The sequence below is a fragment of the Strigops habroptila genome, chromosome 2 (assembly GCF_004027225.2).
Source record: "Strigops habroptila isolate Jane chromosome 2, bStrHab1.2.pri, whole genome shotgun sequence".
NCBI lineage: Eukaryota > Metazoa > Chordata > Aves > Psittaciformes > Psittacidae > Strigops > Strigops habroptila.
Window position 1 is genome coordinate 49,762,847 of NC_044278.2, and position 25,509 is coordinate 49,788,355.

Consider the following 25,509-nt stretch of genomic DNA (forward strand, 5'->3'; position numbering starts at 1 on the left):
TTGCATCAAAGCAACAGCATAAGCAATTAAGATTTCTTAAAACTACTCATGCCACACATACCCACTGAAGTTCTCCATACGGAGTAACCAGCTGGCCACTAAGACACTGAGCAGTGGACTATAAACTAGGTCTCCAACCTTTATTAGATTGTTCATGACATGCCGGCAGAAATATTCAGTATTACCAATTAAATTATATCACAGATGACATTTGGCAAGGTTGTCCACATTCAGAGTATGAAATTAAACCATGCCGAACCTCTACATCATGTAGATCTAGCCTCTGAGGAACACATTACAGTTGAGTACAGTGAAATATATTGAAAGTATAAGTAAGTTTCCAGTGAACAGAGTACCTGATATTTAACACACAATGTTGGATGTTGAGATACAAAGTTACAGCTTTGTTGAAAGATCAGTAGAAATACTTGCATTACTTAGAAACTGAGTAACTCCTAACGTGAATTGGCTGGACCTAAATACCTGCTGATACAGCTACAGCCAAATGGTGCAGTATTTTTTGTTAGTGCATGAGAGCCAGAATATTAAACTAGGCTAATCTAATGAAAAGCAGAAAGTATCAGTGGAGAAGAAAAAACATTTTAAAAATACAATTTTATATTATTCATGTAGGACCTACTGATGAAGAAATAAAATATATTAAAAAAGGTAATTTCATAGGAATTTTAATCTATGTATATTTTATTTAATAGACTCCTGTGGTGCATATCAGACTAAACAGCCCAGTCAAGACCTCTGGAAAATCAGTCTAGACACATGAAGAGGCATACTCTGCATAGTAAGACTTCTGAAAGGCTTTGAAAAGCAACACTTTGGAGGATTCTTATTCTTTCTGATAAGGCACATAGGAGTGCTTTCTCCTGAAGTAATACTTCATATAACGATAAAACATATTTGAAAGCATAATTGTCAGACACCTTTAATTCTGAGAGCCAACGATTCTAGTCATGGATTTCTTACTACGTGCAATTCACCTCAGCAATCTCCATGTCAGTAAAAATGCTTATCTGAGCAAGTTTCATGTATGCTTTGGTGTTTGCACGATTAGGTTTTTGGTTTGCGGTTACCTGACATATGGGTCAAATATCTATTAAAAAGCATGTTGGCCAGAAAAGGTTATGTTATCTTGCTAGAGCAACAGAAAAAGGATGCAATATACTAATTATTTACTTCAGGACCTCTCTGTCATCCTGATGACCAAGCATGCTAATGACAGTCTACATCATAATTATCCTAAATATCAATATAACTATCAATCAACCCATGCCATCTGAAAGAGCTACAATCCAGTGCAATTAACACCAAAGTATCTCTTACACTTATTAAGTTCACTGAAAACATTTATAAATAACTTAAGATACACACAGAAGGGCTTTCTAAAGGAGAGATTTCCAATTTCACCTGCACTAGTGACTGCTGGCTAGACACTGCTCAGAGTCGATTCTACTCAATCTCAGATAATAAGATGACGTTAGAATACTAAAGTAGTAGCAAAAGATAGAAAAAAACTAACTCAACGTATTGTTTTCAGGTAAATCCTGGTGAGATTGGGAAAGACAAATGTGAAAAAGCAAGCAGAAAAACTCCACTCCAAATTACTTCACTGCAGGATACCCACATTCAATTCAACACACAGAGAACACTGAAATTTTTCAAGGGAAACATATTGAAGTAAAAGCAATTACCAAACATATGATGATTTTTTGTTTTGGTAGTTTGGGGTAAGAGTTTATTTTTGCCATTAAAATTACTTCTTTTAAAACCTTTATATATTTTTAGTGCATTACTTTTAAAAGATTTTTTTTTCACCTTTGGATTCCCATCTTCTAAGTTTCCTCCTCTCAAAGACACAAAGAAAAGAGGAAGTAAGTGAAATGCTTAAAAACAGAGTAAGATAGAAATTTTAATCAAGGGTTTAAATTTTCTATCCTACTAAGTCCCAAGGAAATTGGATTTTTTTTTTTAATCTTCATCTATTTTATCCTTTGCAGGAACTATTTCTGCACATTGTCAAAACAGTCCTTATCAAATTATTTGCAGTCTAACAGTCATGTTGACTCTGTCCAGTTTGAAGGAAAGAAGGAGTGAGTTGACATGTGTGCAATACACAAGCAGAGACCCTAACTATGCCTGCAAAAAGCAAACCGAAGAAAGAAACGCCTTTATTAAACTGATGGCATTACCATGTGACATTATGGTTGCAACTATAATCAGTTTCAAAATATCAAGGGGATCTTCTTCACCTCAAAGAGTGCATGTTATTGGAGTTAAGATCTTACTGGGCATGTAGAAATGGAGAATTCCCTGTGATCTCATGCTCAGCTTTCCCCAGATTTTCATCAGTATTGCATCAAGTCTATGTCAGTTAAATCCCTCTCCAGAGCTGCTGCAGAACTCCACTGACTTCAGGTTTCACCTTTTTCTAGTGTGGCCCCATTTATAGAGAACACTCTTGCAAAGGGCCACGGTTTCTGCAGTGATCTACTCTGAGAGTAGGTGGTTGAGCCCTGTGAGCCATTGTTTTGATGTTAATTGCTTACTAGCTCTTCACAACATCTGAAGTACAGCCAGGGAGAGTATGTGGAGAGAAAAATGCAGATTTGGTCACAAATTAAGAATCATATTCCAGCACCATTGTTCATGAAGACACAATATGTGTTTATATGTTTAATCTCTAATGGAAAGGGAGGTACCTGTAAACATTGTTAATACTAGAGGCTGCAGCATAATGATTAGAGACTTTAAAAAAGCAATAGTTATTTTGACCAAAAGAGCTCTCCTGACACAAAAGCTTTTCTTTTCAGATCAGGCCAAGTTAAGAGCATATCTTTGTCTCACAGCAACATAAATGTTGCATGTGCATTCCTATATTTAGCCATCCCACGTGCCACAGATTAAAAGCAGCAGCTAGGTGACATGGCTAGATACTGTCTGTAAAAGAGTAATTGTCTTGACCTTAACATAAAAATAAACCAAAACAAGCCATGGTGAAAGGGAGGAGGTAAGTTTTCCTCTTCCAGTAATTTAATCCTTTTTTTTCCTCTCTATTCCCAGTACAAGCCTTAAAAAAGGCAGTATAATAGTAGGACCAACAGTACACAATTTCAGAACAGTGAGAGCCTTAAATATGTACACGATACACTAAAGTGATGCAGGGATACTGAAACTGCTAGCCCTCCAGGGCAGCAGGACCTGATCCTGACATGGAGTTCAACTAACAGATAATGGACAGATTTCGAAGGCAAGTAGGCAGCTGAATACTCTTCTATCTGCAAGATGACCCTGCTAAATAAAGCCTGTGAATGCTCATCTTGAACAAAAAACTGACAAGGCAGCCTTCTCCGACCCCCACTATTCCCTGGCAGTTGGGATGGGAACATGTAGAAGGTGGGCCACCAGATCCCCCAGGCCACCAGTCTTTCACCATGTAGTGCTAAGAAACGTACCTTAGGGGTATAAATTAGAGTAAACCTTACACTGCTGTGAGTTACGATTACTAAAGAAACTGCACAAGAGGAGTTTGCTACCTGGAATCCTGACCCTCCACAAAGTATATTTGCCTCTCTAGCTGGGTATGCCTCATCAGCAGGGAAGTGTCTTATGTCAATCACACTCATTTTAAAGGGGAGATTAGAGACAAGAAAAATACTTAAAAGAATGATGTTCATTATGAACTACTATCAATTTGAAAATCTGTATTCAAATTGCTAAAATATACATTAAAAAATAAAGGTAATAAAGCCACATTTTTTATTTTTAGGAAACTCAAGAAGTGAAGAAATAGCATATCTCAACTTTCATCTCTAGTTTCACTACATGACACTGGGAAGTTCTGATTTAATTGTAAAAAATGCTGCTGTGAAATCCGTTTTCAGTGACTGGTAGAAGCTTGTTCATGTACAGAGGGCAGCCTTTCATAGATCCCTCAGTGAGGCAAAAATAATTCTTCCTTTACTTGTTTCTTTGTAGTTTTATGATTTTCACTTTACAATTGCTGGCCCAGCAATTGTAATGTTTTGTTTTGTTTCTTCTGGGGTGACGTTACTGTTCCTATATCACAAGTAACTCCCCTTTGGGCCAACAACCCATAGCAGTGACCACAAGCAGCTAAACAGCAATTGCTGTGCCAAAGCTTGCCCTACTTCACCATCTCTCTACAGCTCCAGAGGGGGAGGTTAAGTACTCCCATGCCTCTGTCAGTGAGCAGCAGAAGGTGCTTGGCCATATGTCACCAATACCAGGGGCCAACCGTGCCCACAAAAGTTCCAGCACTTTCACCAGGGTTTCCTTGCCGTGGAAATCAACATGAAAGAGCTGGTGCCTGTTTAGTTCCCATCTAATACAGGTCAGGAGGTAGCTGGTGTATGAACTCCACTACCACCTCATGGCTTGGAAATACTCCTGGGTCCACTGTCTTATTGCAGGAATTTCTTTCCTTTATAGTCCCTGCTTGTGTGCTCTCTTTACTCATATTTTCACTCCTGTTTCCTCCCTAAATAAACATCTTGTTTTAGGTCTAAATTCTTAATCGTCTCTTTCAGTTCATCACTTTGATTTCCTATTCCTTTCCAACTGGAATGATAATTCCTGCCCAGTGCTTTTAGCTTCCATCAAAAGCGCAAGTTTCAAGTAAGCATCACATTTGATTTGCTGAAGAAATGGTTCTTTTCGGTCACTAAGTTCAATCTCTCCTGTCAGAGGCAACCACATCATATATTTACTTTCCTAAACTGAGCAGTTGCATCATTACTGATGATAAAAAGCCAAAATCTGAAATGGGAGGGATGTTAAAAAAAAAACGAAAAAAAACCACAACAAACAAACAGAACAAAAAAACGCCCAACATTTATTTTCAAGGCTTTAATCTAAAGATGACTGAAAATGCATTGTGGCCAAAGGTATCTGATACTAGGTCAATGAGCTCTCTGCACTGTCTCCATTTTCTCCATTTCAGTGTCTCATTGTCAGTAGCAACAAGAGCTTCACTGGAGAAAAATACTGAGAAATGCCAAGAAACATCTCGGAGTGGAGGCTGTCAATTCTTTATTAATGAAGGCTGCTCACATGAGTAAAGCTGTAAGGTATTCAGAAGCTGGGACAGGAGGAGAAAACACACATACATACTCCTAACAGTTTCCAGTGAGAAACACCAATTAAAATTATTTCATAAATGCAAATGCATCTACACCTTATACTCTCAGAAGCAATTATTACTGGTAAAACTCCAATCCTGTTATCAGCAGTAACAAAACAATTGAAAATGTGCAGCATAAGACACACAAGTGGATTTTATAGCCCATCATATAACAAAAACTAGGTATCGGCCATGTAGTTGAAAATGGAAGATAAACAGAGATTTAATAGAAATTATTTGGAATTCGTCTAGAAAAGTATTTCCCTTGCTTTTGCACAACTGCTTTTTTTGAGGTAATAATTTAAATATCATTAATAAAAAGCCATTATTTAACTAACAGTTATGAAATCATACTCTGAATGTAAAGTCTTTGAGACAAAATAATTCTGTCCTAGTATGGCAAATGCTTAGTTACTAGTGAACATGCAGAGCAACAGCAGAACACTTCACACCCAGCAAACTTTGGAATAATATCATTCTGCTTCAGTAAGAAACTAGAAGTAAAAAATTGGATATTTAACAAGCTATGCAGGATTTATTATCGTCGAGATGTCACTGTAATTTGCAAGATATAATCAGATTTTCAAGGAACAATGCTAAAATGTAATAAAGGATCCAGATCTGATTCTTTAGCAACTCCTTCCATTGAATCACAAAACCAAGATAAATCCATATTACCAAAAATGAAAAGATGGACTAGGCAGATAGGAAACCAATCAGTTAAGTACAGACATCAGAAACTAAAGTATGAAATGGCATACAAATCCTGTGGTTGAAAGAGATAAATCTGTCAGGTAAGTTCAGAAGAATTAGAACTGACACTAAAACTAAAGCTTGAGCAGAAGCTAGTACCAGTGCACAACAGGAAGACTGAAGAAGATATGTTTCGAACATGTCTCCCCTCTGAAAATCCCCTGGCTTTACTGATTTGTGTCACTACTACATTGCCATTTTTAAAATAGGATATTTCAGAAAATACTATGCTCGTATAAACTGGGATTTTGAGAACTGATATTATTCGCATTGTCTGACAGTGCGTTCTGAAAAATAACAATATTCCAGTGTTCCTGTGAAGTATCACACATAACAAGTTCAAAGGAGACCTTACATAACATATGATAAACAAATGCAGTACTTGCTGCAAACAGACACAAGGGATGGCAGTATAGTTTCCTGCAGCTTAAAATAAGGTACTCCTGCCTTATCAAATACGGGTAGTATTTTATGTGTCAGAAGTGCCAAGCAAATAAGAAGTAATACACAAATTAATTGTTAATGAAACTATTTGTGAGCCTGTTGCACTTTGTTTCTTCTCGGGAGAGCATCAAGGTGAGAGACAGTTGCTGCTGCTGCTAGTGGTTGCCTAAGAGGTGTTTTTCCATTGTCTGAAAACCACTGAAATGAGCCACCCTCCAGCCACCCCTTTTCCCACTGAGCCTTCACAGACAGTAGCGCATGCCCCAGCCCATCCTCATCCCTCTCACACGACATAAAACTATTTCTCTATGACTCGGAGAACGTAAGACCAAAAATTAGCACAGGAAGTTACCAACAAATTGCACATGCGAAAAGATCTTTCTTGTAGTACGCTTAACCATCACAAGGAATAGAATACAGTGGCTACCACATTTACTGCCTCACACTGTCATTGAATAACGCCCTATAATGCTTAAGGTCAAAGACATAAAAGTGTAAACATCTAAAATAGTTTCTCTCAATACTGATGATCAAGGGAGATGAAGGGAAGGGAATTTAAGAAAGGCCCGCTAAAAATTATTCAGCAAAAGGTGAAAACCATCAATGCATGCAAAAAAAAGAGTGAAAAACTAGTGTTTATGTTGATACACCTGATTATACATTCAGCATTTTCTACTTCCCTGTAAACACCACACTTTTGTCACAAGCAATGAGGTATTACAAGCTCAGCATTTCAGCATACCAGAGGGACTAATTAAGACCTTACTATGTAATCTGTGCAGTTTGCCAGACCAAAACAGGTACCTCTATATTGGACAGTTTCTTCAACTAACCTTCACATGGAGTACCCATTTAGGAGTTTCTCTGCACACCACGCGCTGCAGTGTGATCAGGTGATGTAAAGCAGCACTGATCAGTATTAATTATCAAATGTTTAAAACGCCAAAAACTACAGTAGCATTGGAGCATATACTGAAACGTGAATGCATCACAGCATTAATGCACTCCTCAACTACCTCAACTTATTATTGGAAGCAACAGCCTTCTGATTATTGTAATATTTAATTCAGTCTCAGAAGAAAAAGCACCACATGCTAAGTTTTTTGTGTGGTGAGATTTCTCCCTCTAGCAGAGATAATCTTTAATTCAGTTCAACATCCTGTTTTCATTACAACAAGCTTAATTCCAGCATAATCATAACAGGTAAGGATTATGTTAAACCATATTCTCAGCTGACAGCCTAGTGTTTCTTTATTTGGAGAAAGTCATGACATCACTTAAATTAACCCATCCAGATAATATGTTGACATTTTATATCAAAAGGGAGAATCACACTGTAAATAAAGCATTATAGAAACATGGGTCAGCAGCGACTTGGCAAAGTTTAAGACTGAAGCAAATATTTCTGGTATGAAAAATAGAAAAATGCTGTAGGTGTGAAGAAGAAATAGGGCAGGCTGACACCTTAATGCTTAAGGAAATACTGTAATTGATGAAAATGTAGAAAATGGGCTAAAACCTTCCAGGCTACTAGTTTTTAGAAAGCAAAGCAGGAAGAGAATACAGAAGAAAATAAATTTCTTAAAAAGTTTGGTTTAAGGTGCTTAAATATGTTTGTCTATATGTGTATGCATGCATGCACGCATATCCTTCTGCACCTATATGCATGTGTGTGAGTTTGCATGCGCGTACAGAAAATGCCACTAGCTAATCATTTAAAATAGCTTACAGAAAAAATAAAGTACATTCCATTCTCTCAGATACATACTTCAAAGAACAAGAGAAATAAAAGCTGCTCAAAAACATCATATAGAAGTATGACCTGTGTCTTCCCACTGTGTCTTCCCACTCTCCCTAACACACTAAAAAGGCAAAAGGAAAAAAACCCAAGTTTAAGTATTCACAGCACATAGGGCAAAAATACAGAACTTCTCTATCAGACAAAATTCAGGCTAACACAGTATACCAGTCACACTAGACTTTACTTAAAAGATTCTAGAAAAATAAATAATAGATCTGAAGCATTATTATCAGTGAGAGGTATTAGACACGTAGCCTAGTCTTTTGCCTTGGGAGCTTCGGCGGAGACTGACTGGGCCTTTCCATCGTTTCCTCTCGTGGCTTTCTGCAGGAGAAAAGCATCCACCAAGGGAGCCATGGACCTGCCTGCAAGGTCACCCAGAGAGCTGTGGGCAGACACCTACACCACCACACTACAGTTCCCTGGGAAAGTCCACAGTGTAGGATGGAGATGAAGGCTGAGGAGCAGAAGAGGAAGGCTGCCTTAACCTAAAATGACTCAGGTTAAAACACTGGGAAATACACTGGAGAGTACATGATCCCATGGCTACAGTGCAGAAGAGTGGGGAGAGAAAGGAGAAGTGCAAGGCAGATCAATCAGTCTGAGAAGAATACTCCCTCACACACACGCTCCAAATAACTCTCTGTTGTTACAACACTTCTAACAAGTCGTCTTTGGACTCTGTCGTGCTGTGTGATCACCAGGGCCTGTGTGTTAAAGTCATCAAGAAGATAGCTACAAGGATGTCCCTTTTGATACCAGCCTACAGTGACAGCAGGTAACGTGAAAACACAAACCAAGAACTCACCACCTCCCGTCCCTCTCCTATAGCCAAGTCAAATTTCTAAGGACTATAGAGCTAACTGGGAATTAGCAGCTGCAGAATGGACACATTATTCACCTTCTGACCTGGAAAGTTCCTGGCAATTCCCTCACAGTCCCAACCAAAAGGAGGGACGCACTTGCACACAACTTCCCAGCCTTTTAGAGTAACTAGTCATATTTTTAAAACTTGCTAGCACCTTAAAGCCTACAAGTCTTGAGTGATGCAAAAAAAAGGGCAGGGCTGGAGGGAGGAAGGCACAGTGATCACTGTCTGCGTTTTCTCCATTCACTACCCCAGTCCTAGGTTAGCTGGGGTTAGGTTTCCTTCTCTCTTTAAGCGCACAGGAGAAGACCCACAGTGGCATGTAACATAGGCTTAGACTGGATTAGTTACCCACCCCTCGACCCCAAGAAAGCAGTCTGGATTACCCAAACTCCAACTACTTCATCTCAGGGGTGTCTTCCTCTTCAGTCTATAAATTCTGCCTGTTCTTACAAGGCATGCCTAAATTTGCACTGATAGGGCTGGGGAGGCTAGTGCACCCTCCACCCAAGCTCAGAGATCAAACTCTGTGCAGTCCAGTGATTCCCACTGCCTGGTCCTCTGTGGTCTCTTCTGCAGTAGGTGAGCTCTTCATGGATCAATCTTTGGGGATACTTAATGCTTCTCTGAAACAGCAAAAAATAGCCTTGCCATGTACATGAGTTACATTGAGCATATTTGTGAGGCATAAGCAACTAAATTTTTAGATGATGTGACACCTACAAGGGAAGGGAGCTGACTATATTATCTGGATAGAAGTAAATGCTATCATTAACCTTCTAATTGGAATAAAACAGTATGAGTGACTAAATTATACTCTGAACAGAAAGAAATTTATTTTTTAAAAGTCAGTTGCAGATCTTTGATCACTGATTTGATATCCCTTGACAAAATTATACCAAAATTTAATTAATTCTTTACATTAGATGTAGATAAATTAACTGCTTAGGTTTGATCAGGTAGCTTCTGTTATGGGAGGTCTCTGGAATTTATTTATCATTGGTCAATAAAAGTATTATTCCCAAATTCCTCTAAAACATTATTACTAGTGACTTGTATCAGAATCTTTCCTGGATTCCCTCCAAAGCAGAGAACTACAGTTGAGCTTATTTCTATTTTATCTTCCGGGAAGCTGATACAGCAGTTTTTTCCTGGATAGAAAGTTCTTAACTATGGAAGTGAGACATTAGATTTCAGAGTAGCAAGGGAATAAAATTTTACTGTCCATATACTCCTCCACACCTGCAAATCTGTTCTATTAACAGCATGAGAAAAACCTTACAGAACAAGTAGAGCTCTGAAACAAAGCTGCATTACCAGTCGATAGACACTGCCTGGTCTCACAGATCACTTCCTATTGATGGAGAGTGTCAAAGAAACCCCTTTGTAGTCTTAACAATAGTTGAGACCACTGTAATATTTGGGAAGCATCTTCATTCCTGTTTTCACTGAGATTTCGTTTCTTTTTCTTTTTCCTTTTTTTGGTCCTACTTTCACTGAGATAGCCTGTTGTTAAATTATCCACCAAAAAAAAGAAAACAGAGTTAAACAGGTCACACAACTGGCACATGACTTGAGCTTAGCATCAATAAATGGCCTTCCAAGGATGCAGGAAAACAGTTCATGTGAATCATCCCATTTTTTTATTAAACCATGATCCGTATCTTTTCTACAGAGAGAGAGGTGTGTTGTCTCCATTTTCACTGAAGCTGGGAAGCTCACTATTGCCTACCTAATGAAACACAGCTCCAGATTCAGCAGAAATTGTTGAAAGTTTTCAGGTTTCCAGGGCCCCAGCCTTCACAGTGGCAATGTTGTTTGGGCTGTTGGTTTTTTTGTTTGTTTGGTTGGTTTTTTTTAAGACAGTTATTTTTCATTTAGTTGGGGTAACATTGTGCCATACAACTTTGCAGACTCACTTCTGTAGAGTTTTAAATAGGATTTACAAAACACACTGCAGAATATCCTAACAAAGCCTGCAACTTCCAAGATCATCAATGTGTCTCCTGTGGTCCAATACACACATGACACTGTATCCCAAGGGCCGCCTCACAGCGTGTGTGAAGTCACAGCACATGTTGTACCAGCCTCTGGCAGTGCACCTCTCCACACACTGCTGTCTCAAGCAGCACAAAGGCATGCATTACAAACCCACAGGGCTAGGGCCATGGACAGTAGAGTGCTCCCAAGCAGGACTAATCAAGTGTAAGTCTTAATGGTTTTACTTGGGGAACAAAACATCTGTGGTAATTTTTGGGTTTGTTTTTCACACCAGTATTTGCATAACTGTTCAGATTACAGAACAGCACCAGCAGTTGCAAAACTTATTCTCATACAAGCATTTTATTAAGAAGTTGAATTGTGAACATTATCTTGACACATATTAAGACATTACCACTGCTGTGAAAATCCTTTCCATCACTATGCAAATTTTCATAGGCCCTAAATATTTCCTTTTTTAATTGAGTTTCACACACATGCTCCCTCACAAAATGATATTTATTTATCTTTCATAATGAAGTACTAACTGGGAGAAGATGGGGAGGGGCTCAGAATTTTGTAAGATCAGGTTGGACTAGAAACAAGATATTTGTTTTACCAAATGATCTTAGCTTCAGTCCAATAGATAAGATAAATGAGGAGTTTCTATTAGACTGACAGATTTTATAAATTTCAGCAGCTTGTGTGAATTTAAATGTATTTGGCCAAAACAGTCAATGCGGATCCAAATGCTAGAGAGTGCTGATTTCAGAAAATGTATAGAATATTTCTAAGTATCCTGCTTTTGAAACACTTTTCTTCTTAAAAACAAACAAACAAACAAAAAACCACAAAACAAAACCAAAAGAACACACCAGCAACTAAACAACAACAAACAACACACCACAACCACCCACAAAAGATAACTGGCACAAATACTATTCGCTGGATTTTCCAGGTATTTTTGAAGTCATATCTGTTTCTATCTTGATTTGTCTGGAGCTGAAAACCCCACTCTAACTGTGAAGCATACCTACCAATCTAAAAAGTAACTGACTGATCATTCTAAAGGTAGAAGGAGCAGATCATAACAGCATATTACCTAAGCAGATAAGGCATCTTTTCTATTTTAACCAAAGTGAAACGCAATTCTCATCAGCAGTGAACAAACCAACCACATGTGAAAAAAATGAGGTAGCACACTAAAAGACGTGTTTACCATTAAGCATGTGCATAAGTCTTTCCCTTGCAGTGCTAGCTCTATTCAAAAAACAGAAATACAAAAAAGAGGCTATTTTTTAAGTCAGGTATGAACACACTTCAGTTTTCTCCTAACCCTCTTTGATTTTTGAACTCTTCCTGCGTGTCTATAACACATACAGCAGTTACAGGGCTGCCATTTTACAGAGCGCAGTAACCTTGTTTCCTGCTGCAGCTCTCTGGCTACCCAGCAGTGCAGCAGAGCTCTCTGTTATTCCCCGAATTTCTCACTAGGTACCTGTTTTGCCAACCTTGATTTCCCTGCAGCTCAGACCAGCAGCTAACTGCACCCACATGCACCTCTTGCCTCTCAAGTGATTTCTGTTCCTCCTGCTGTGGCAAAGCCTACTCTATCCCCCTTTTTTCAGACCAAGCACAGATGAAATGAGGTCACCTTCTCCTCCCTTCTACATGTGGAAGATGGAGGTGAGGCATAACAAAGGTCCCAGGCTTGTTTAGCTACCCTCCTATGCCTGCAATCATGCCTGAGAAGGTAAGGATCAGACAGGGAGAGGAGAATGTAGCAGAAATGAAGATACTTATTTTTCATAAGAGAGAAAAGAGTAAGAACTCCATTTTCCCAAGTAGCTTAGATGGACTGTTCCCCCCCTAGTCAATGAACAAATGGGACATAATAGCTAAATCACAGGCACGTTCACCCTCCATCTGTAGGGACGGCTGAAATTCACAGGAAGCCTGGAGCATCATGTATCATGGTAATACTGCTGGCTTCTGCAAAGAAGCAACACTGGATAATTCGCCAAGAAGGTTAAGACTGATTTCCATGCGTGACATTTTAATGTGCTTAGCATTTTACTCAATTCATTTCTGTGTTCACAGATTGAAAACAACTTGATATAAGCATACTTCTTTTCTGGTGTGGTAGTATGTCTTCACTCAAAAACCCATTTGTGAAAAGACTGCAAAATAGATCACAAAACAGTCTCCCAGACAGCTGCACACAACCACATGTAGTAGCCTTTTTACAGGTAAATCGAAAGATTGGAAAGATCAAGTTCTTCATGAGCACTTAAACCTGTTCTGCCAGTGACACTTCAGCACTCAGAGATGCCACAGTGCTGAAAGCGCAGTCCTTCACTTCAGCCTTTATTACTATTACTGTGCAAGGATGAATGTATGAAATGTTATTCTCCATTTTGGGATTAATGGATCTAGAGTATAGGAAGCTTTAGGCTTCAGTAATAGCCAGGCTCTGATGACCTGTGTTATGTAACACTTAATAATGCTTTCAAATTTAAAAATGAGCTTTGCATGTCGTAACTATGGAAATTTTATACACTGCTATGATCATATAGATTTTTATGATATTAAGTCGAATGACTTTCTAAAGCAGCAGCCAGTACACTACAGGACCTGACTTTATATTCGGCTGTACATCACAGATGTATTCTAGAATAAGGATATGTCTGAGACTTCATTTTGGACTAAGGAGACAGATGAAACTGTAGCAAGCAGAAGTTTACAACACTTCGCCATTGCCACGCTATGTTATTTTTAGTAATTTCTCCTGTTGTATTAGCTCTCTGTGCTTTAAGGGGACCACCTGCTAGAAGGAGCTGACAAATCTCTGAACAAGCAGGAATAATTTTACTAGTGATTCCTGATAACTGAACTGTACCTATATAGCCAGCAAGGATGAATAGCCTAAAGCCACTTCCAGAATTAATATGGCTCACTGTTCAATCCACTGGACACAGATAATAGTGTGCATGAGACTAGACAAACAAAATTAGAAGTCAGATTTTTTTTAAAGTGCTGCCTACAGCAATAACATCCACAGCTGTGCGAAAGCTAAGCATGCAATACTAAACAATCCATTTTTCTCTGTAATGCATTTTAATATGAGGGGGACACAGAAATCACAAGACAGCTTTACTTCCTTGAGAATACTTGTCTATAGCACTCAAACATACCAAGCGGGTCCATGGTATCTCAGTCCATAATGGAAGCAGACAGGTTTTAGGAAAAGGTATAAAGATGGATGGTATGTGGTACCTTTTGCTGCCAGGAATATTTTTTTAATTATTATTTCTGGTGTAAATGCAAAGTAGTTATTCAACACCCATAAAACAAAAAATCATTTTTCTGGTAAACCAATTGCATGCAGATCTGGTTAGAAATTTTGACAGAAGAACATTTTCCATCAATACATGGAAAAACAAAAAACATTTAGTCCTATGTATTGATGGATTATAATCCTGCATTAATTTGAAATGTATATATTACAAAACATATTGTGTTTTTAATAATTTGCTTTAATATTACACATGCTTAATATTGTAGAAATGGCCCAAGCAAAGTAACAAACATGATAATTGAGACTGATAACTTGAATGAGAATGAAGCATTTTGGTTGTCTCATTTTTACTGTTGAATTTTAAAATACCAGCTTTACATTTCATTTCTTAATAATAGAAAACAAAAACACCAAAACAAAATGTTAACATTCCCCCCATGGTCAGTCTGACTGAATTTGGTTAAAAAAAACCAAACAAACAAAAAAAAAAAACCAAAACAACAACAACAAAAAAAAAACACACAAAAAACAAAAACAAAAAACCAAAACCAAACAACTGAATTTTAAAACAAAGGCTGGGAGGAAGGCATTACTATCCCTGGCCCCATCCCTGCTCCTCCAAAAACATAAGGATGGGAAGAATGTCACTAGATAACTTTCTATGTACTAAATCACCATTTAATCTCCAACCACCTTGAAATTTAGGATAGATGTCTTCAAGAAAACAATATGGCCAAAAATGGGATTTGTTTCATCTATGAGGATAGCCAGCTATCAGGTGCAAAATTAGACTAACACCTAAGTTTTGACCCATAAAATACCAAGATGAAAAATGGAAGAGAAAGTATATGAAGAGGAAAGACAACAATGATTATAGACAATGTGGTATCATTGGGTCCTGCCATTTTTTTCACATACTGCTATAAATCACAGGAGAGTTGAGAAGGTCTCTCGCCCTCCCTTCCCCCAGGTACATGCCACAGAAGGATGCAGACCAAAAGAGACAGGTTACTGTTGAACAGAAGTAGGATAGAAGCTACCTGTCAACATTAAAATATAGCTGCACATGTGAAGTTTTGTTCAAAATAATTACAACATCTAATTTACATCAAACTCTGTAGTAGTCTGAGAACATAAAACAGGGGGAGAAAAAACAGATTCCTTTCCGATTCCCTCCCTTCCCCCTTATCTTCAAATAATGATACAGACTCTATGGCACCTCCCTGGTTCCATAAATCACTCCATCTAAAAATCTGTGACTTTTTGCTTGTATTGTTCACATGTAAAAAACCATACTCCCAAGTAAGAAAAAAAGAAAAGCGACATATTAATTCAGAAGTATTACACAACAGAATAAGACATTTTAGAACAGACTTGTGCAACCATAGCCATAAATGTATTTACACGTTCCACCTCTATTACCTGTTACACTAATGAACAATGACTTTTGTGACAAGTGCACAGCATACACAACATTTAGAGTAAAATTCAGTCAAGTTCTGAAGAACTTCTACACACCCAATCACCCACCATCTATACATGAATACACGAGTGAGAAAATTTTCCCTGTTGATCGTAGCAGACAGCAACATTACTGTACAGTTCGTATTTAACATTTGCTTTTTAAAGTAACAACGTTGAGAAAAGGAAAAAGGGAGCCCTGTTTCACCTGGAACAAGTTAGAAAAGCTCTGAGCAACAACATAATTCTGTCGCGGTAGCTAAGTTAGCTCAGGTTTAATCAGCCACAACTTGTATGTCAGGCTGCAGGGCTGAACCCACAAACTTCAGCACTGAACTGGATCATCTGCCAAACACTTTCATGAACATGTGATCTCAATATTCTTATAATTTGAAAGACTATTACCATTTGTATGTTGCCTGGAACTTTTTTGCTTGGTTGTTAAGAGTTCAGAAGAGGCTGAAGGCAGGACCTAGTGTTATTTGTTTGGTGGTATTATAAACAATTCTGGTTTTACAGCTCTAGCAACACTGAAGTTCCAGGAGTTCATGTATACGCACACAGCATTGGGATTAGTGGGTTTAATTTCTTGTCATGCATCTGTTGGGACAGTGGAAGGCTTGAGGGTTTTGACATTAAAAAGACTGACCTAATTAAAGCTGATTCACTCTTCCCAGGTATAGAGTAGCCAAGTTTTAAAGCACCACACCCCATCATATCATGAGGGTGGAAGCAGACTGGATCCTTGGAACATCTGCTGACAAGTTTATACCTGAAAAATAATTCAGTTGACATAGGATAGCAAGTACTCAGATATCCTTGAGAAAATTCAAATTGAGAAGGATTAGTCAAACTCTGTTTAGATAAAATGTATACATAATTATGTACTAATATGAAAATTGCTTACATACAAACTTTCAGGTCTTCTTTCCATGCCTTGTTCCTTTGTTTCCAGTCTTTTCCTTCCCTCCCCGCCCCCTTCTGGGTTTCACTTATATTTTTGCTGCTTTATGTAACCATAAGCACTTTGCTTGAAAACACCATACAGTATACTGCATTAATTATTTAGTTCATTATTTGCCTCCTGCTACTTATATAGGAAAAGACAGTGCAAAATGAACATTTGTGCAAAATCTACAATGATAATTTAGGGGTTGTATTACTTCTTCTGCAATATATATTTTAATGGTTAAGAAACAGCAATAAAACTTTCTTCCAACATCAGCATATGGCACTTCATACATAAAAAAGAAATATTTTTATTTCCACAGAAATAACATATATATTTATATATACATATATATATGCGCACACTGGGTGATATACTGATTCCATTATAAATAAGAGGAGACATTTTTAAAAGTTAAGAGCTGAACTATTTGTTCTTCCTTGAGTATATTTCCAATGTGTTTCACTCTGACTACACATTTCTTGACTTCACAGTCTTCCTCTATAATCTGCTATAGTCCATACAGTCACCTGTTTGATTTTTTCCAAGGAAGCCATATGTGGGTATGTCATTGGATTATTAAATAAAGTTAACATATTTTTATAATATATGCTACTGCTCACTTTTTCTCCTTATCAGATAATTATCAAACCCCTTTGCTTTCACTTTCACCTTAATTTCCTCTGAATTTCAGTTTTAGGATCACAGGTACTAATACCATCCCTCATGACCACAGCTCACATAACAAATATAAATTTCATATACAAAAACCCAAAACACTTCATTACCCAGAATTTGGAAAATTCATAGAACCATTTCAATGGGCAACACAATTCAAAAATACCCTTACCCTGAGATTTATCTAAAAGTACTCCATAAAAAAAATCCAGAGGCAGAACTAAAGCATGTGACTTTATCCCAGTTTCTCCATCTATAAAATCAGGTAATTATATTTAACTACTTAGCTCAATACTCTTAAGCCCTTATTATATATAAAATTTGTGAAGCTTTTAAAACTGTCAAGACATGACAGAACTAGAATCAGAATAGAGGGGTTCCATTATTCTCCCAGTTAGAATTAAACACCAGAAGTTCAGAGATTTATACATTATGAAGGCTCAAAGAGAATACCTTTTAGCTTTCTGTTAAGCTCAATACCTGAAACTCAAAGAACCTTTTTACTTAAGGCTTGTTTCCACCCTTTAATCATTCTTGTGACTTTTCTTTGAACCTTCATCTATTTTCTTCTTTACTTATGGACACCAGAACTAAAGAAAACAATAAAGCCTTAGTCCTCTCAGTGCCAGACAGAGTACCATCTGCCTTCCCATTCCCAAACCTTCTAGCTTATGTACTCAGAGATCATGTCAGCCCTCCGGTTGCAGATGTTTCGTGCAGAATGGAGTCCCTTGCTCTAAAAGAAGTCCTATGTCTTTGTCTCTCAGAGCACAATGTTACATTTGCTATATTAAAGCAACAATCTTACTTTGCCCAGTTTGACAAGCACAGTCACTGAGCGACTTGCTCTGTTCATTATTATTTTCTCAATCTTTGAATCGTCTATAAGCTGTGATTATTTTTACAAGGGCACAGGTGAAAAAAGGTTCAAACGTGGAGGACTGGCAACCTACTAGTACACACAGATACTCAAGGACCTTAAACGTAGCTGTATTCATCTTCCTTTAGGTCTGATTCGGCTAACGTGTGTCCTTCTCACTGTGCAGCGTTCTTGTTTCTTCATGAAAACGCGAAATAGCACCAAGGGAGTGAGTGGCCTTACCGAAGTCTAAATGTGTATTTTTACACTACTTTTGTGCCAACAGCTCAAAGTGTAAGCACCTCGAGAACACGGCAGTGGTAGTAGTGTAACAAGACCTATTTTTAACAAACTCATGATGACAAGTATTAGTGATATCATGTGATTTTCCTCTGTCCTTTATTAACCAAGTCCTACACCAGTTATCCCATCATTCTACCTGGATCAAGATTTGGGCTATAACTACCTCGATCACTTGATATGTCCAGACTTTTGTAAATCAACAGTGAGAGCCCAGCATTACTTCTTTGTCAGCTCTTTTGGGATTAAACTGTCTTCAGCTTTAAGAAACAAAAAAGCCACGCCAAGAACTGGACTTCCACCCATGTACCCAATGTTCCGTGCTATACGCCTCTGAGAGGCAACAACAGTTTTATTTCCCATTATTCTACATTTTAAACAAAACTTACCCTTCCTATACCAACTACCAAGCTGCTCTCAAGTAGGAAAATAAATATATAATCAACAATACGTGCTTTTCCTTCTCACCCAAACACTTTTGTCTATTTAAGCAAAGCTACTTCAACACAAAGTCCTACTAGTGCGTGAAAGAAAACAACTGCAACACTGATATCCTTCCCATTGCAGGCTTGGTTCATTTCTTTTATACACGTATGATCACAACACAGGCCAATAAAAATGTTAACTGGACAAACAGAAGAAGGAGGTGCTTTCATTTGTTTGTAAAACTATTAAAAAAAAAAACAGCAACCAAACTAGAAGTGTTTCTGATCAGGGAATATGTATGCCAAAATTCAGATAGAAAACTGTTTAAAATACATATAAGGAAGTGCAAAAGAGGACTAAGCTGTTACTTCTCCATCTGAATTACTGGAGGTACCATACAAAAAGGGGCAGAAAATTCATCTTTCCTTCTCTGTGATGTTCAGCTTATATGAGAAATAAAGGTTCAGATGGATCAGCTTTGATATCCAAAGTAGCCAATCTTCTGTGCTGGCAAGCATCAACATTTTAAAAACGAGGGGGAAAAAAAAAAAAGTAATCTCAGAAAAAATATTGATCAATCTTGTCAAGCTGATGCTGAGCCAATTATCTACTTGGTCTCAGAAATGTGTATGTCAAAATGCTCTGTTTCTGAGGGTTCTCTTGGATCTGTATTTTGCAGATCATCAGGAGTTTTGATTTATTAGTGAGTGGGTTTAGTTTCTGGGAACTGGGATGGAGGGTAAGAGAGAAGGAGGGAGATTTCATGCCTGTAAAAGAGCAATTGAAGATCAGACTAAAGCTCATTTAAAGACTTCCAGTAAGAAACTGTGACCAAGGCTTAAAACACACTAAAGAAGCAGCTTCATTTTGAACTTTGGGAGCAGCTGTGCTCTCATTCCCCTTCCCCCAACACAGGAAACAGACCTAGAAACAAAAATAAGACAGGAATGCTCCTGTGCAAGCTAATGTTGTTGGCTTCTTAAACATCCACTACTCTTGCGCCAAAAAAAATGAAACCTAGGAGGATTTAACACTTCAAAGGATAGTGGGAGACTGCTTTAAACATAGAATTTTCTACCAGAGACAGATAGTCTTTCATTTTGTAAACAAGCTGGAAAAATGTTATCATGAGTGCATGTCAAGACATATTTCATTTATATTCCTGTACTACTTATGCACAAATACACTACTGCATACTACACTTTTACCTATTTTAGACTACATTTAATGTTGTAGCAATGTTATCTTCCATACCAGGGGAAAAAAAATGCAGCAGTTGAATCTTCTGATACCTTCCAAAACGCTCTATTACAATATGCAGTTTGAAAGCTCAATACTATAGAGAAATGTTTGACAAAGAAGTTCTCTCCTTATTAAGCAATGATACATAATTATACGTTCAAGGAGAATGTGAATAACATCTTGCCAAAGGAATGTACGGCCACATATGCTACTCACAGTATTCCCAACTACAAATTATAGTTATGCTTTCACTTGTGCTATTAAGAACTTGGCCTTTGTTCAGAGTATTACATTTTCTGAACAAAGGTAGAGAGAAGGGACGGAAAGGTTAAGTTCTCTGTCTAACTTTCAGAAAAACAAACAGCAAACTTTATCTAATTTTGACAAGCACAAGCCATCTCTAGGGCTTGCTCTGCTTCACTCACAGAAAACAACTCGTGTTTCAACACTTAATATTTTGCAGGCTAATGGAAACTCTACATAATGCATGCTCCCTCATAAAGCTAAAATGTCAACGCAGATGGGACTGAGATCTTGATATGGAGAGAAAGTAAATGTTATCTTTTCAAAATCTTCAACCTAATAAACATGATGTGGAGGATGGGATGTGCACTGTTATGAAGAAAAAAAGGAGGGGAAAACGAATCTTACTCATTTTAGAAGAGTGCCTGCATCTCTTTCTGAGCACAGCACCCCCAGCCATACCTCTCTTAACAGTGCTTAACGTTTTATTAAAATAGTTTCTTGATCCCTCCTCATTCTGCTAGTGTCCTCCCTGTGATAGGACAGGAAAAACAGACATCAAAACAAGAGTTGATGTGACTGTTAACAGCTATATTTCACTCTCACTTAAAACCTACTAAGTGCTGTCAGATTAGTCCTCAGTCACAACGAATTCTGAACTCCAGTAGTTTCTTTTTATTAAAAGGAAAGGGTATGTTTGATCTTTTCTTTGTGCATTGAAAGCTCAGGGCCGTGCAGCACTTGTGCCTTCAGCACCTGTTAATAATTCCTCAGAGGAATGGACAGAGAGCAAAAGCAGGTGAAGGGAGGCTTTTAAGTTTTAACCATTGCATCCATGGATCATATCCCATCCAACCATACAGTGCAGTCACTTAAAGCACCATTTCTTCACTGCTATACCTAGCAAGAGGGAAAGAACTTGCTGTGGGTGTAGCATTTCAAAAGGGGTGCAAAGTAACGTAAATCACTTTTTAGTTTTAAGGAATTTCATTCTAAATATAGGTAATTAAATCCGAGCACAAAGAGGAAACAAAAGCAAGTACTGGTCACACCCTGGATGTGTCAGTCGAGGAAAGATCATTGTAACAGATGACAAGCTTAATCCTGGACAACCAATTTTTCTCTTCCAGTTACCAACATAATCCCTTGTCTCCAGAATAAAAGTCTGGCAATTTTTTGCAGGAAGATCTGCATGCCTTCAGAACACACTGCTTATTATACTTGAAATGGAACAAAAATTGCTGCTGAATCGTTCACTATATTGCCATTTCACAAACCCTTTTTCCCCCCTGCTCTGAGGACAGTCATATATTTACACCTATTACATTTTTTGTATGGAATCACTGCCAAGAATAAGCACCTCATTACTAGAAGAGGTGTTTTATAATCCAGTATAACATGGATCAAACCACTTGATACTTGCTGGCTTAACAGCAAGGGGACAGGTAAACGGACCAAGTTTAAACAGATTACAACTGAATTAAAACCAAAACCACCACACACAACAGCACCTCTCGCAGAACAGCCCCATCTAAACAGGTGGTACTAGGCTATCACACTGTTTTTCACATTGTCATCATTACTAGAGCATAAAGCTTCTTATGCCTGGAAAATACTATTGAGAACAGACTGTAACAAATTCTTTGACTTGACTGCCAAGAGTGGATGTTCCAAAATGCCTGAACTGTCACGTCCCCACACTCAAAGCAAACTTTTTACCAAATTCCAGTCTACAGGGATGCCTGGGTGTTTTTTTACTCTGCTTTGTGTGCTTATAGTATGTATGTTCAGCCTCATCTATGAGATACTAAGCTCTACAGTAACAAAATTAACAGTTCCACAGCTAAAGAATGCTAAAGGATAGAATAGACTATTTCAGTGGGAAGAGACCTACAACGATCATCTAGTCCAACAGCCTGACCAATTCAGAGCTGACCAAAAGTTAAAGCATGTTATTAAAGGCAGTGTCCAAACGCCTTTGAAACACTGACAGGCTTGAGGCATTGACCACCTCTCTAGGAAGCTTGTTCCACTGTTCCAATACCACCACCTTGGTAAAGAAACACTTCCTTGTGTCCAGTATAAACCTGCCCTGAAGCAGCTTTGAATCATTCCCACATGTCCTATCACTGGATCCCAGAGAGAAGAGCTCAGCTGCTCCCTCTCCGCATCCCCCTCCTCAGGAAGCTGTAGAGAGCAATGAGGTTGCCCTTCAGCTGCCTCCTCTCCAACCTAGACAAGCCTGAAGTCCTCAGCTGCTCCTCACAGGACGTTCCTCTCAGCCCTTTGACCAGCTTTGTGCCCTCGTCTGGACACATTCAAAGACCTTTAATATCCTTCTCAAATTGTGGGGCCTAGAACTACACACAGTGTTCAAGGTAAGGCTGCACCAACGCTGAATACAGCAGGATAGTCGCCTCTTTTGAAGAGCTGGTTATGCTGTGTTGGATGCATACCCTCTTAGGACCAACCTAGACGAAAGCCATATCACAATTAATTTCAAAAAATGTACATACTGATGGAGGTAGGCATTTTGCTGTATGCCAGCTGTACTTTCAAATGCTAGCTGGGTGATAATAGAAACCAAGCAAAATGAAAACGTAAGGGAATTCCACATACCTATTGTGGGTTAGGATGAAAATGTCATCTAAAAACCAGAAAGTCTTTATGTATTGCACATCACACACCAGTATCTCAAAGGAATTTATAGATGCTTTTGCACATAGCTTAGTAACAAAAAGCCCTCGTGCAAGAGTTAGAGTAACTGACTATGTAAGATGTCTTAATTATCATTATATATTTTGTTTTCATGGTAAACAATAAATATATCTAATGCTTATTCACTTCAGTACAGCAATTCTACAGACATTTAGAACTTTGTTACGTTTCTATAATGGTATACTACATGCCAAATTCTGTACACCATTAGATTTCAAATATCATATTGTAAACAGAAGGCTTTAAACTTAAAACTTACAAAGCTGCTTCATACCTCTGGCATGTGGTATATCCTCATTTAATCCATCTAAAAATATCTCATTTGTAAAAATCTAATCTCTGGAGACATGACTAGATGGGCTTAAAATAGTCAGTTCACTGATAGATTTATAACTTTATGTGAATTTCACAATTACAGTCAAAAACATATTTTAAAGAGAGTAAGTTCATATCCTTTCTGCAAATAGGCATTTGCAACAGCCTTTGAATTAAGTTCATACCAGACTGCAGCCCACACTATGAATAAATATGTTGTTCTATAAGCAGCAGAACTAAAAGAATCTGCTGGTTTATACTTTCATATTCCATGCCTGCTGAAGAGCCTCACAAACTTCTGCTATAACCCAGGCAGTTATGCCATGTCCTGCCTGGCCAGTCAGTACACACATACTCATAGTCAACCACCAAGCTGGTGGTTGCCCCACAGAATCAACCAAGAGCTGCGCTCTTCCCATCTTGTGAGGGAGTGGTTATGACTTTGGTCTCCATCTCCTCAGCCACTACTTCTCAACACCTGTAGGAATCCCCCATCTTTGAGCATACTAACACTGCTGAACATGGCTGATGTTGTTTAATAGAGCCAAGTGTTCTCTTATGGGAGGGATGGACAGAGAGAGATAATGCTAGATTGGACATTAGGAAAAGGTTCTTCACTGAGAGGGTGGTTGGTCATTGGAACAAGCTCCCCAGGCAAGTGGTCACAGCACCAAGCCTGCCAGAGCTTAAAGAGCATCTGGATGACACTCTTAGTCCTTACAGTTTTAGGTAGTTCTGCAAGAAGCAGTTTGTTGGGCTTGATCCATATAGGTCCCTTCTAACTTGAGGTATTCTGTGAATGCAAACCACACAAATTTTGTTTCTTAGGGAAACCTCAGTAACACTTAGACAAGTGATGCATACGAACTCAAGGCCCCCCCTCGTTAGTACTGCACCAGGAAAGTTTCTGGAGTGACTTACCATTTAGTTTTCACCACACAAACTCAAGCTCTCCCTGTAAGAGCTGAAATCAAGCAGATGTCACGCTAGCTGTACCCATCGATGCGCCCAGGGCACACAAATTAATTATTTCAGTTTCTTTTTCCTCTAAACCTTTTCATGCTCTTACATTCAGGCAGTCCAAGTTAAGATCCAGTGAAATGGCCATCCTTGTCAGCTGAGCAAAACATCTAAATAATGTACCATTTCATACCACCATGGACAGTTAGGCCATTTCACAAGGGAAAAGCATGGTGCTTTATGTGTACTTCCTCACCAAGGGGTAAAAAATGGTCACTGTCCTCTGGACTTCATCTTCAGCTATTCAGTTTTCTACTACTGGTTAACTGCCTATGGGTTGCACAGAAAAATAGTGAGTTCAAATCAATGGGCAAGAAACAAGTCTCAGAGAAATCCGTACTGGTATTCTACTCTAAAGACACTCTATTTTTAATAGACAATTGGATTTTTAATTTTAAAGGTAGTAATACTGAGATTTTAATCAATGCTTAAATAGGATGACTCCATAAAACTACAAATTATTTGAACTGAATACCATATTGGGCTGATGACCCTAAAATGCCTGTTCCTCAATCTGTTGTAATTTTGAAGTTGCAAAAATATAGGGTAAGTGAAGCTCTGGACAATGATATTTAGCTGCCTTGAAATTTCCTTTATGTTCTGCCAACTTCAATTCTGATTTGGACTAGAACGGTAACTGGTAAACAATGATCTGGCATGCACTCATTAGCAGAAAAACAAACAATATATTCTTAAAAGTACAATAAACCAGATAAATTTTCATCTCAACCAAAGAGTTTAACCTCTAGTCCAATGTACTGTCTTTATTCTTTTGTTGCTGAATGCACAAATGGCAGAAAAATATTCTATTACACATTAGGCCTTTAGCTATAAGCTCTTTCATTTAGCTATTGCTATTTCTTCTCTTTCCCTTTTCCCTCATTTTAAGAGATACCGTCAGTGTGACATCTGCTCAATTTTAAACAAGAGGGGTAGAACAGTTTCAGAGGGTAAAGCATCCTAATTCTTATGTTTACTTCTATGGATTTGAAAATAATT

At 38.1% G+C, this 25,509-nt stretch overlaps 1 protein-coding gene across 7 annotated transcripts in view; it reads right to left on the reverse strand.

Annotated features, from left to right (window-relative positions):
• The window catches only part of TBL1X (transducin beta like 1 X-linked), a 204,084-nt gene that overhangs the window by 160,106 nt on the left and 18,469 nt on the right, over positions 1-25,509 (reverse strand). Inside the window, exon 2 of one of the 7 annotated variants that reach the window (XM_030477276.1) lies at positions 16,410-16,532. The exons of the other annotated variants lie outside the window; for them this stretch is intronic. The gene's annotated coding sequence lies outside the window, so the exon portion shown is untranslated. The remainder of the gene's footprint in view (positions 1-16,409; positions 16,533-25,509) is intronic. 7 annotated transcript variants of the gene reach the window in all.